The following is a 12,505-nucleotide window of genomic DNA, read 5'->3' on the forward strand; positions in this document are numbered from 1 at the left end:
AAAAAAAAAAAAAAAAAAAATCAGGGTTATTTAGCAAGGTTTAGATTAAAGCATCATCTCAGCCCTGCAACCCCACCCCTGTAATCTAGAAGGTCCCAGATGGGAGTGGTCTTGAGCACCCTTTAACACATTTATGCCACCACTCTCCATAAATCTCACCACTGTCTAAATGCCAAGAACCTGCGCTTCCATCCAATGCTTTAACTAGTGCAAACCCCTCATGGCAGCCTCACTTGCTCTTGTATCGGCTGCTGGGTGTTCCCGTCAGCTACGTGGTATTCCACACTGCTGGGGTGTTCTTCTGCTTTAGCAATTCCAAGGTAGCCATTAAAGATTTGCACTTCGGTGACCTTCCATGAAAGTCTCCCACAGCTGGGAGTGGTCTCCTGGGCAGCTGCTAAAGCTGTTCCAGAGCAATTCCCAAGCAGCTGCTTGATCAATTTATCTAGGTAGGAGATGGGAAGTGCACTAGATAAGTGATGCTGCCAGTAGCTTTGTGCAACACTCATGCTTACACAGCTGGCAGCTAACAGTACTATCTATCACTTACTGTGCATGGCTTGACATCTTCAAAGCTCTTTCCAATATCACCCAGCCCAAAATGGTGTCATATATCTCCAAGGGAAGGAAGCCACATGAGTTCCCCCAGATGAGAAAGTTACCCCAAGCCAGGCTCATCTGGCCACACTCCAGAGTCTAGGCATCAGGCGCAGATTGATGCTCTGCTTAATATAGGTGGGGGCTTCTTCAGGTCTAATTGCTCCCAGACAAGGGATCTAAATGCCACCACACCCCAGCTCCACACTGTGAAGCTGCTCCTTGGGTCCAACCCATTATGAAAACATGCCATATTGCTGCTTAGAGAATCCAGACTGGTTTTGAATTGACCTCTGGTTCCAACCCATGCAGCATTATCTTACGCAATTCAGGGTCCTGTTTCCTAGGTGTTGGCATATGTCCTGAGGGGGGAAATAACAGTTCCCTGTAGAGTGTAGTCTAAAATGGACAAGACTGACACAAGACCGGGGAACATGGAACAGAGATGCACAGAGAGATCTGGCAATTTGCTCAGTGGTAAAAAGGGTCTCATGGCAGAACTGGACATCAACCCACCAGCAGGACATCCCAGTCCAGACCCATGATCACAAAGCTTTGCCTTCCTTTAACAGAGGCTCTCTCCTACCACATGGCTTCCCTTCATCAGTTAGTTACAAGCCATCAGTAGAGCCGAGTGGGGAAATTGCCCCGTTCCACAAAAAAAAAAAACGAAAAGGGGTATGACACTCCCTAATTTGATCAGCGACTTATACTTCAGGTCTCCCACCTCACGGACCAGCAGTCTGGCCACTATTAGGGGTGTATATATGAAGTTACTTGTTTTGCCATTCAAAGCACGTTATTGCTGTGACTCAACAAAAGTGCATCGTTTTACAGCACTTTAAAAATGGCTACAAAACTTTAAATAAATCCTTGTTACATGAAGTATTAAGTCGGAAGCACTGTATTTTACAGCATTTTAGACACAGTCCTTGCCAGGCCAGGAGTCTCTTGGTCTATCTGGTACCACGTAAACCAGTACAGCCTGTTCCATGGTTGGGCTGTCAGCAACTGAACTGGCACCCCCACCTGGGCTAGCCTGGGTGAGGAGGGATGTGCGGACACCCAGCAGTACTAAAAATGAGACCTGTCAAAGGGCGGGTCAGCTCCCTGAGAACCAGTGGCCATCTATACCTGGAGAGGATACAGGCAGCACCAGGTCACTTGGTCTGAAGAAAATCACCAATGATGCAAAACAACTCAACTAACCCAGGAGGGCTGCTACAGCACCCAAGGTGCCCCAGTCACAGCGGCCTCAGGACTGACTTGACTTAGCAACCTACAGCACTTTAAATAACTTCTGTACACTGGTCAAATTTCTGACCAGTGAAGCTGCCCCAGGAAGCTGTGGGAGCCCCCTGCCTCCTAGCCTGGAAAATGCAGGAAGGGCTCCCCCAGCAAACACTGCACTTCTGTCATGTTTAAGAGCTCTGTAACTTTATACTGCTATAAAAAGTGCTCTAAATTACAGTGCTGCAAAACATGCATGGAGCACTTCTGTCCACTTATTACTAAGCCAGGGGAAGCAATTGTCTTTTGATTCCCATCTTTGTCCGAATTGGGATGCAGTCTCCAATGGAAAATGTTAGTTTCAAGGGGGGAAAAAAACCAAACAAAAAAACCAAAAGACCAACAACAAAAAACCAAAACAACATCAATTTTCCAGGCATCCCTTTGTTTCGCCTGTTTCTAAACCAGCCCCAGGCAACAGTGACATCACCTTCCAGGAATGTAGCACTCAGTAAAAGAAAGGCTCCTAGGAAAGATATGCAATTTGTGACAACACAATAAAAATCTTAATGGGGGCAAGGCACCAGAGAGGGGGGGAGGAGGAGGGAAAAAAAAAAAAAACAAAAAAAAAAACTTAAAAGCGCCAAGGCCCCAGGGGGGGGGGGGGGGGGAAAAAAAAAAAAAACAAAAAAAAAAACTTAAAAGCGCCAAGGCCCCAGGGGGGGGGGGGGGGGGAAAAAAAAAAAAAACAAAAAAAAAAACTTAAAAGCGCCAAGGCCCCAGGGGGGGGGGGGGGGGGAAAAAAAAAAAAAAAACAAAAAAAAAAACACCACACACACCACAAGACTCTCTCATACACACACCAAACAGTTACCCAGCCAGAATGGGCCATGGCAGCTTTTCCTGAGGTGCCTGTGTTTAGAAATTGGTTTTCCATGTGCAATTTTTACCATTCTACCAACATTTGGAGCCAGAACTTCTGATGGTGTAAGTCACCGTCCACAGAATGAGGCCACTTTATACTACAATCTGCCCTTCGACCTTTAAATTAAGCACTGTTCAAGTGACAGGCTGCCCTCTTTTCAAGTCCGCTTGGCTTTTGGAGTTCCCAGCTGTTCTCCCCACCCCCTGGACTGAAGACCCTCTACCCTGCCTTCTCCAAGCCTCACCCTATCCATCCCTGCCAAGAAGTCAGTAACATCACCACAATATTGTAGTTCTCTTTCCAGGTTTTAATATGTTGCACCCATTACTATGGCTCTGAACCATCAAGTTGCAGGTCTTCTAGTGGAACTAGCCAGCACCTCTTATCCTAAACGAGTCAAAGGATTGGCAAGCTTGAACCAAATACTAGGAGAGAGATTGCTTTGGCCCCTTAAGAGATGGAACATAGCAGCTGCTGAACAGCATGCAATAATGTTACACAATGCATTAGGACAGGAGATGAAAGATAATATCACATCCAATCCAAATAGGATACTGAGGAGACAGGGAGCACTGACTCAATCTACTCCTTGCAAGAAGTTACAATGAATTTTCCAATACATAATCCATGTGCACATCTCAATTTCTGTCCAAGACAAGCAGAGACGCTTCCTTCAAATGATTCTTGTGTTGCCAGTTATGTAAACTTCATAGCTCACAAAGAAATCTTGCTGCTTTGACCCAAAAGTAGTGCAAGAAGCAAAGACAGTGCAGAGGAGTCTAGATGCCTCAGTCTACTCAGATGTAGAAAACTAACTAGGACTGCAGTGACCCAGGCACAATGCAGAGCTGGAGTTGAGGTCCCTCCAGAAGACCCACCAGGAGAAGTCAGAAGCTGCTCTGTTTGTAACAAGTGTGAATCAAGCCCAAGCATGCCTAACTTCTGAAGCCTGATGCTCTCTTATTGGTAGGGAAAATGAGAAGAGAAAGAGGTATCAGTGCTGCTCACTCTCAGTGGCTGTCTGGAACGTGTAGTGGATTCTCAGAAAACATCTGTGACAAAGAAGCATCTGCTGAAAAGGAGTAGGAGAGGGACATGTAAGACAATGTCCGGTACCATCATGGAGTGGCCCATCTATGGCTGGCCCTGTGGGCGGGGGCACTGGTGTCCCCACTGTGATCTTGTGGCCAGTCAGATATAGGATACCACAGCTGACCAACTGTATCATTTCAAGGCAGGCTTCCTTGGGCAATTTACCTACTGCTTCTAGGAGAAAAATCCCTCTCTTACACCCATGTGAACAGGAGCCAGAGATATGGAGACCTGGTGGTTGGCACTTGGACTACAAACACATAAATCACAGAAAGTGAGGAGTGGCAGGGACCTCAGGAGGTCACATCTAGTCCAGGCCCCTGCTCAAAGCAGGAACATCCCCAACTAGATCATCCCAGCCAGGGCATTGTTGAGCTGGGCCTTAAAAAAAACCTTGAAGGATGGAGAATCCACCACTTCTCTGGATAACCTGTTCCAGTGTTTCACCACCCTCCTAGTGATAATGTTTTCCCCCCCCAATATCCAACCTAAACCTTCCTTGCTGCATGAAGGGCTCAAGGCTGATGCAAAATTAAAGTATCCTGCTTCCAAAGCCAGTAGGTGTTATCAGTACTCCAAGCACTTCACAGAGTGGGTAGAAAGAGGCTCTTGTATTACTGGAAAGTGGGTGAGATGATGAAATAAAAAGGGGCTTAAAGGAAAAGCCATATAGGTCCTCTTGAACCTGAGGAGCATTGACTCTGCAAGAACAAGGGGATTCCCTTGACTGATTTGTGACATGCATCAAGCAATTACAGAATTACCCTACCAGGCTTTCATAATATTGCTGAGAGATCTTGGCCCAACGGACCCGATTAACTTCATTGTGGAGCCTGGCGCTGCAGAATCCGTTCCACACTAGGAGAGAGAACCACAGTCAGCCAGATGTGCATCCAGCACAGCTGAGCCATGCCAGTTTATGAAGATGAAGGAGCAAGCCCAGCAGAGACATTTCCATTGAGGCCCATCTACTCTGGAGCCCTCGAGCCATCATTAGGCTCATCTCCAAGGACCAGCTGGCTTGGGCGCAGCAGTAGCCAACCCTGCCCCTGTGGTCAGACATCAAAGATGGTAGATGTTACCTACCCCTCACTTCCAACAGAGCTGGAAGCAGAGAGGAATTCTTCTATTATCCAGCTGCACAAAATCCCCACTCCACCCGAAACCTGATCCCTTTGCTCCTCTAGCTAACCTCTGCTGAGGAAGTCTGGGTCTTTGATCGCAGCAGCACCAGCAGAGATTGATGGTCTCAATAAAGCCCCTTCATATTCTTCATTTCCCACTATCTATCACTCCCAGGGGAGCTTTTGCATCCCACCAATATAAACAGAGCACGGAAGAGCTGAAGGCAGGAGGGGGGACTACCTACCCCCCACCCCAGCATAATGACAGCACACTGCGTGTGGCTTTTAATAAAAATGATAAAGATCACACTCCAGAGCCGTTTGGGGAGCATTTTATTTTTATAAAGGGGATTTCATTTAATTCAATTGAGCTTCTCACGGCAGCAATAAAATACAATGGAAAGCCTGGCTACAGCCAAGCCAAAACACTACAAAGGCATTGCTGCATCTGCCAGAGATGGGTTGGTTCTTCACCATTTGTTTGGGTCACTGGGTTTGTTTCTTTTACAAGAAGGATAAGGAGAAAGCAGCTTTTCACATGTGCTATTTGCACAGGTGCCTGTCAACCAAAGCAGCTGCAGACTTAGCAGCAATTAAAACACACAACAACCCATGTATAAGTTGTGAACCATTTGCTGCTAGAAACCCTCTCCGCCTATAAGCATCAAGATATGCTGTCACCAGCATGTGTCCTCTGTATTCAGAGGGGGCGGAGGGACGTTGGGAAATAGCTGAGAGCACAAGCTAGATGGAGCAGCTCAGACCCTTAACCAGACTTTCCTCGCACTAGCAGCATCATACAGAGAATAAGGTAAAGTGAGGCAGGGACTCGAGTTCAGTTGTTTACCAGTTACTTGCTCACACAGGGGAGGGAAAGCAAGCCAATTCAAGAGATCATTATCCCACAAGCCACTGAATAAAGTTGGCAGCTCTCACACTATTTCCAGTCTCCCTGTAGCCGACTGAGTAAGTGCCTTCAAATTAATAGCACTTCTGCCCACTCCCTGTGCCCTGGCTGATCCCCTGAGAGAGGAGCATGGATGCACGGCTTTTCTAATCCTCAGGACATCACCACCACAGCACAAATGCACCTGGGCAGCAGCACCAGGGTTTGATCTTCCACCCGAGCACAGAGCCCTTTCAAAAGCCCACCCTGGGAAGCTGCCACAGCTCGGGGGGAGCAGGGCTGCAGCTCACTGCACAGAGGATGAGGATGTCTGCAGTCAAGGATGCAGGGATGGAACAGAGGATCTGGATGGTCTCACAGGTCCCATCCATCACAAGCTTCTGTAGGGCTCAGGGATGCAGACTCTGATCGCAGCACATGCTGGCTGTGCCCACCGCAAACACACACTTAGTGTGGTCACCTGCATGCTACCATGGCACTCGTCCCCCCATTCACCCACTCCCAGCCTGGGTTTGTTGATGCCACCAAAACCTGCATAATGCACAAGATCTGCCCAGCAGCACCACACACATTGGCCCTAGCAGTACCACTCCCTCACTATACCACCTTCCCCTCTGGGATAAGTTCAGGAAAGGAGAGCCCTTCGCTGCCAGGGGGCACCTCTGCATATCTCCATCGCTTAATACAGCTCAATCAGAAGCTGCAGTCTCAGGCCTCTTCTGGTTTAGGACAGGCTGTTGATGCCAAATTCACGCAACACACAGAGATAAGCCATTACAGCACAATTTTCCTACTGTCCCTCCCCACTCTTGCTCATAAGAGACTGCTCTCACCTTCTTCCCTAACACAAACAGTTCTGACTTCTCATGTTTTCATTCCCCTTGGAGAGGCTATTATGGAGTCGGTATCCCATTGGTCTCTAGTCATTAGCCATAATTGAATGTATCACAACAGCAACAACAGGCTCCATTGTGCTGGTTACAGCACAAGGTCAGGGGCCCATTGTGCTGGTCATTGCACAAATATGTAGACAGACACAGCCCCTGCTCTGAAGAGCTGCCAGTCTAAATACATAAGGTGTCCCAGGGATGGGATGGGATGAGAAACACAAAGAGGGCAAGGGACCTGCCCAAAGTCCCACAGCAGGTCAGCGGCAGTGGTGGAACTGGACCCCTGGGTGTCCAAGTCCTAGCCCAGCACTTTGTCCACTGACCCACTCTGCCTCCCAGCATGGAAGCCAGGCTGCTCCAGGATTTGACCATGCTTCACTGTGATGTTTAACCCCAGAACAGCTGCTTAATCTACCAGCATGTCTGTTGGCTAAAAGGGAATGCCTCCAGCTGTCTCTAAAAGCAGAAGAGACACCTGTCACACAGCCAGGCAATTCAGGTGCAGCACACCTACTATGCTAATGAATGGCACAAGCTCCTAACACACCAACTCCTCTAAAACCTCACTAGCCTCATTGCCATGATAGCAACCCTCCCCTGCTCCCAACTCAGGGCTCTGCCATTAGTAACATGACAGGGTAGCACCCACATGCTGAGCATCCTGGTTGTCCAGACCTGAAAGTGTGTGGGACACAGGAAACCCCAAGGCCTTTGCTATCCACAGGCTGATGAACTGGTAGTAATAATCGTTTCCTCCTTCCCAGCTTCCCCCACCTACCCCAAAGCTGCAGCCTTTCACACTAGAGGACTTAGGCAACACTGGGGAAAGGACCAGGCTGGGCTAGGAGCGAACTGCAAGGGACACTTCCTTTAATGCCCAGACACCAGCCAAGCACTTTCCAGGCCTTCCCTGGCAACTGCTCACCCAGTAATGCCCAAGATCTCATGCATGCACTTGAGGCTGACACACTGCTTCCCCACACCAAGGTCCCATGTCACAGTGGTTTAGCAGAGTACCACTCCCGCACAGCAACAGCATGATGGCCCCAATTTTCTGACCCTGTGCATCAATGCAATAGATGCACAGCTCTCCCTAGTTACAGAGCACTACTCAGCCCCCCTCCCAGGTAAGTTTGCTGCTCTGAAGTCTGACAAGGTCATGGTTTTCAAGAACACGGAGCCATTATGAAATCTATTTGGGGCGGGGGGTGATTCACCCAGTCTAAGAGGGGCCCAGTAATCATAAGTTTCCACCTTTATGGAGTCTCTAGAAACCAAAAAACCAAGGCCCCCACAAATCCTCAGTCACATGAAAGAGAGCCTCAAACAGAAGTACAGGGCAGCAGGAAGAGCAAAGGCAGCTGCTCTGTGACATTCCTTCGCAGACAGCTTTCCAAATGCACCCTGGCTGGATGTGTAAAATACTCTCCGCTTACTCCTCTCCTGGGCTTCCCCCTGAACACAGCCAACAGACATACAAAGAGTAAAGCCCGACACCAAACTCAATGTGTTGATGATGACCAAGATAGCCTGGTCTCCAAAGGGCACTAGCAGTAACCCTTTGTATCCCCAGTAGCTCTAGCTAGCGCCTTTAAACAGCACAGCCAGACATTTTAGTACCAACTTGTTCTAAAGTATAAATTCCCCCCCACACACACACACACACATTAGCTGGTTCTTCGCCCCTTGCAAGAACAGAAAAGTTTAAGCAAGACCCGAGAAAGAGATTCATGATCTTTGTATCAAAAAGAGGCCGAGATAGGAGTCACAGACTTCCCACGCAATTCATGTTTCATCACAGCCAAAATCCCCTCCGATGGAAGCTTGCTGCCAGAAGAAGGCAAGTTCTAAGGAATTCCAAGCGGTACCAGGAAGGAGTGGGGGTGAAGGTATTTCTTGGTCCCAGCTGCTAGGATGTAGCTAGTTATCAACCTCTGTTTAATACTACCAGAATGATCCTTTCAAATCATCATGGACCTCTAAGGGCAGTTTATTTTTTCCACCCACAAGTCTCAGGGAGATGGAGTCTGCTATAAAGCACTCCAACATAAATACAACAATCACTCCTTGGAACTACCTCAGTCACCGTAGCATAAATCTGATGAGCGCAGAGTTTAGTCTTTTTGAAGAACTATTGTTTGCTGCTTTATATCCAGCGCATACGAGAATAAGATCGTGAACATGCTGATTAAACACATAAGCCAGTTAAATAAGATGCATTTTGAACAGTGGTGCAATTTCAAAAAGTTTAATTGTCCATGAAAAAACACACACATACACCACACCCCCACTTCAGGATTTCCCAGTCCTGAAAGTATGCATTGCATCGCCTTAATTTTGTGTGCAAGAAGTTACCCGGAAGTCTACAAATCCACTCACATCAGTAAAGTTAAAAGGACTCACAACTTCGGAAGATCAGCACCCGAGCAAACAAAATGACAACAACAAAAGTCAAAGTGTACATGAAACAAGCACCCACCATTCCCCGCTTCTGCATCCCAGTGCTTCTTCCAGGTAGTGTACTACTAAGGAGAGTTTTACAGTGGGAAGCTAAGAAAATAAACTCAAGGGGCTTTTGTGCAATGCCTGTTCCCTTTATGATCATCAGGAACATGGCACTAGCATAAGACTAAGTGCCTTAGGCAAACCTGGAGTGGCTACAATAGTGTTTACAACCTGGAGCAATAAATATTTTGTTAGCACTGCAGTCCCACAGATTCATTACTCTGAATTACCCTTAGTATCCCATCAGGCCAAAGCAAACCAGCAAAGTTCCCCCTAGAACAAGGAAGAGGAACTTAAGGCAAGCCAGTAAAGTAAAACATTACCTTCTCCAATCAAGTCTCCTGAGATAGTAGCAGATGCACTGAACAGTTTGTCCTCAGCAGCAGGTAGATAATTATCCTGTTAAAGCGCCACTCTCCTTAGGAGTTTATAATAGTATCCACTACCCCTTTTCTCTCTTTCTCTCCTACTTTATTTAAAGTTGCCCTAAGAGCTAATTGTCCATGGGGCTGGGAGGCAAGTGCACTCAGCAACTGCTGCTGCAGCTGTAGCTGTTCCTGCGACTTTCCTAATCTGATCAGAGGATCCCAGCAGAGATGCAGCCATGCAAGCTTAAAGGCAAAGTTCAGCACACCAGAGGGAGAGGGAGAGAGAGAGGAGGCTCTCTATTGCTGAGGAACTTTATCCCCTTCCATTGCTAAGAGGGCTTGGCTTAGGGCCATCCCAGGGCTTAGAAAATTAAAAACAACCGGTCTGGTCTTTGATTATCAGCTGCATTTCTGGACAGGCAGCAGGAGATGCCACACCCCCACAACAAATGCTCAACTGGTACCTAATCATATCCTCCGTCCCCAAACTGCTGCAAGCTGTGATGAGTCCCTTGCCCTGACAGCAGGTCAGCCCCTATGGAGGACAGGGGGCCAGATCACAGGGAGCTGGGGGTAGGTGTTTTCACTCCATAAGAGTAACCAAATGAGCTCCCCTGCAGCAATAAATGAATTCCAGCTCTATGGGTGTCGGGGGCTCACTTAGCAGTGGGTGTGAATCAGCTGCAAATAGGTCACCGAGCCAAGACTGGCTTGTGGAGGGGGGCCCAAAATGTGGTACGTGTACTCCCAGGGGTACGCAAGACCTCCCTGGCAGAAATTGTCATGGCAGGTTTAATTTTCATTATGTAATAACTGACATTTAAGGGGTTAAAATATGCTGGTAGGGGTATGTGGGCAGCTGGTATATCTGGAAGCAGGTATGCAATAAGAAAAAGTTTGGGAACCTCAGGGCTAGTATAAATCAGTTGGTTTCAGCTGACCTGTGGCAAGTTGTACCAGCTGGGGAGCTGGGCCAGGGGCTTCTCCTGTGTTTTCCTCCTGATTACTTTGCCTTGTGGCTTTACTCCAAGTACACTGGGTTGCTCCTGGCCCTCATGGGCCTGATCCAAACCGGATGGGGGTTGGTAGGGAAAATGGAGAGACCTTTGTATTTGTTTTCACGTGACCATCTTGCTGGTGCAAGGGACTGACTGACAGCACGAGGGAATGATGCCTGTTCTAGTCACAGGCAGTGCCAACTCAAAACAGCAGTACCACCTCCCCCCGGCCAGTCCACCCAGGCCCTGTCCATGCTACAGAATGGACCCATTGTTAATTGAACTGAGTGGAGCACCCACGGGTGTCATCCCATATCAGGTGTGAGTCTATTGCAGTTCTACACTGTACTCGTTACAGGGCTCTTGACATACTTATCCCACAGATCCTTGCAGTGGTTTCTTAGAGATTTCAGGAAGTTTTTTGGAAGTTTTCACAGAGCCCAGAGCAGCTGTGAAAAAAGAAGCCAAGTAGTCTGGGTCCCTTGGAAAACTCTTCCACCTCCCCAGGGAATTTCCCTTCATTCCTGAGATGCTGGGTCCATTTCTTAGGCCTTTTCAGAAATAGAGGTGAGGGCAAATTCTCTGGTCCCATTCCTGCTCAGCGGGTGGTATGGGAGGGAACAGTAGTAGGGGACAGATTCCTGAGACCTGAAGTTCCTGGAGTTCATCATTAGAGCAGGTCAATAATTTTTTACCAAGGAGCATTTTTTTTTGTTTGGAATTTGTGATGCTCCGATTCTCTCTGATGGGCCCAATGCCCTGGCTAGACTACCTCTCCCATGATGCAATGCAGCTTGCATGCTCCAGGCAACTGAGCTTTGATCAAAACAAAACTAAATACAACTTTATTGGAATGTGGATGAATTTGCTGGATGATATATTAAGTTTAAAAAACACAGCAAAGTAGGCAAATATACTCAAAAGATATTGTTTCATTAGGCCTGTAGTGATGATAGTCAAAAGCACATCAGTTATTCAGATTCATAATACAAGTACTAGGCTTCTTAAGCATCCTGTGCTTCACTATTATTTGTTTCCACAGCCAAGTTAAGGTTTTTAATTAGAACTAAAAATGGTCTTTAGAGCTGTGAAATGGAAGAGAGAGATTCCCGGGAATGGCTAACACACAGCTGAATTGCAGAAGAAAGGACAGCTTGATTGCTGGAACTTGAAAAGATTTGTTAACACCTATAGAGTGAAGAGCAATAAGCAGGAATCAGGTAGATTATAATGAGCCGTGAAGTCAATTCACCCCTTCAGCACCACCTGAATAGAAATACTGCTTCTCCTCTGAGGTGGTTGGCTTTCAAAGTTTAGCTGAAGTAGGAATCAAAGGAGGGGGTGCAATTGCACCACTGCATCCACACCAGATCCTCTTTTGGGTGGAATGGCTCAGGGACGGCAAACCCAGAAGTGACAGGGAAGGGACCAGACTGTTCTTTAGGGCAAGTCCTGCCTCATCCAATGTATGTACAGCAGATGCAAGATCCTTCAGCATCTAGGGTTGGTGGGGGTGGGGGGCTATTTCTACCATTGAAGACTGACAAGTTAGGAGGGTGGGTGTGGTGAGGGAAAAGGGAGGGGGATCAAAGTCTTACCTGCCCCAACTTTCTGCACAGGGAAGGGAGCTGCTACTGCTGCGGCTGCCCTTGTAACTGCAGCCAGGCTCCCTGGTGCCCTGTTCACCCCTCCCAGGATATTCTGTTCGGTGCAGGATTTTCTGCTCTGCCAAAGTCTTCCCAGGGGGTGCCATTCCACTGGCCTCATTCACGGCCTGCCCCCAGACACTGCTAGGTGTGGGGTTGTGCCTGTCTGACTCCTATGGCCAGGCAATGAAGGGCTGCCCTTGCCATGGCAAAGATGCCTGGG

The 12,505-nt window shown here is 47.8% G+C and overlaps 1 protein-coding gene across 2 annotated transcripts in view; it reads right to left on the reverse strand.

Annotated features, from left to right (window-relative positions):
* Window positions 1–10,002, reverse strand: part of STRA6 (stimulated by retinoic acid 6) — a 46,199-nt gene extending 36,197 nt beyond the window's left edge. The window contains exon 1 of one of the 2 annotated variants that reach the window (XM_019504453.1): window positions 9,594–10,002. The gene's annotated coding sequence lies outside the window, so the exon portion shown is untranslated. The remainder of the gene's footprint in view (window positions 1–9,593) is intronic. The other variant, XM_019504452.1, reaches the window with a different exon arrangement.
* Window positions 10,003–12,505: the final 2,503 nt, after the last annotated feature.

Source organism: Gavialis gangeticus, unplaced genomic scaffold, assembly GCF_001723915.1.
Source record: "Gavialis gangeticus isolate Ggan-Ray unplaced genomic scaffold, GavGan_comp1, whole genome shotgun sequence".
Lineage (NCBI taxonomy): Eukaryota > Metazoa > Chordata > Crocodylia > Gavialidae > Gavialis > Gavialis gangeticus.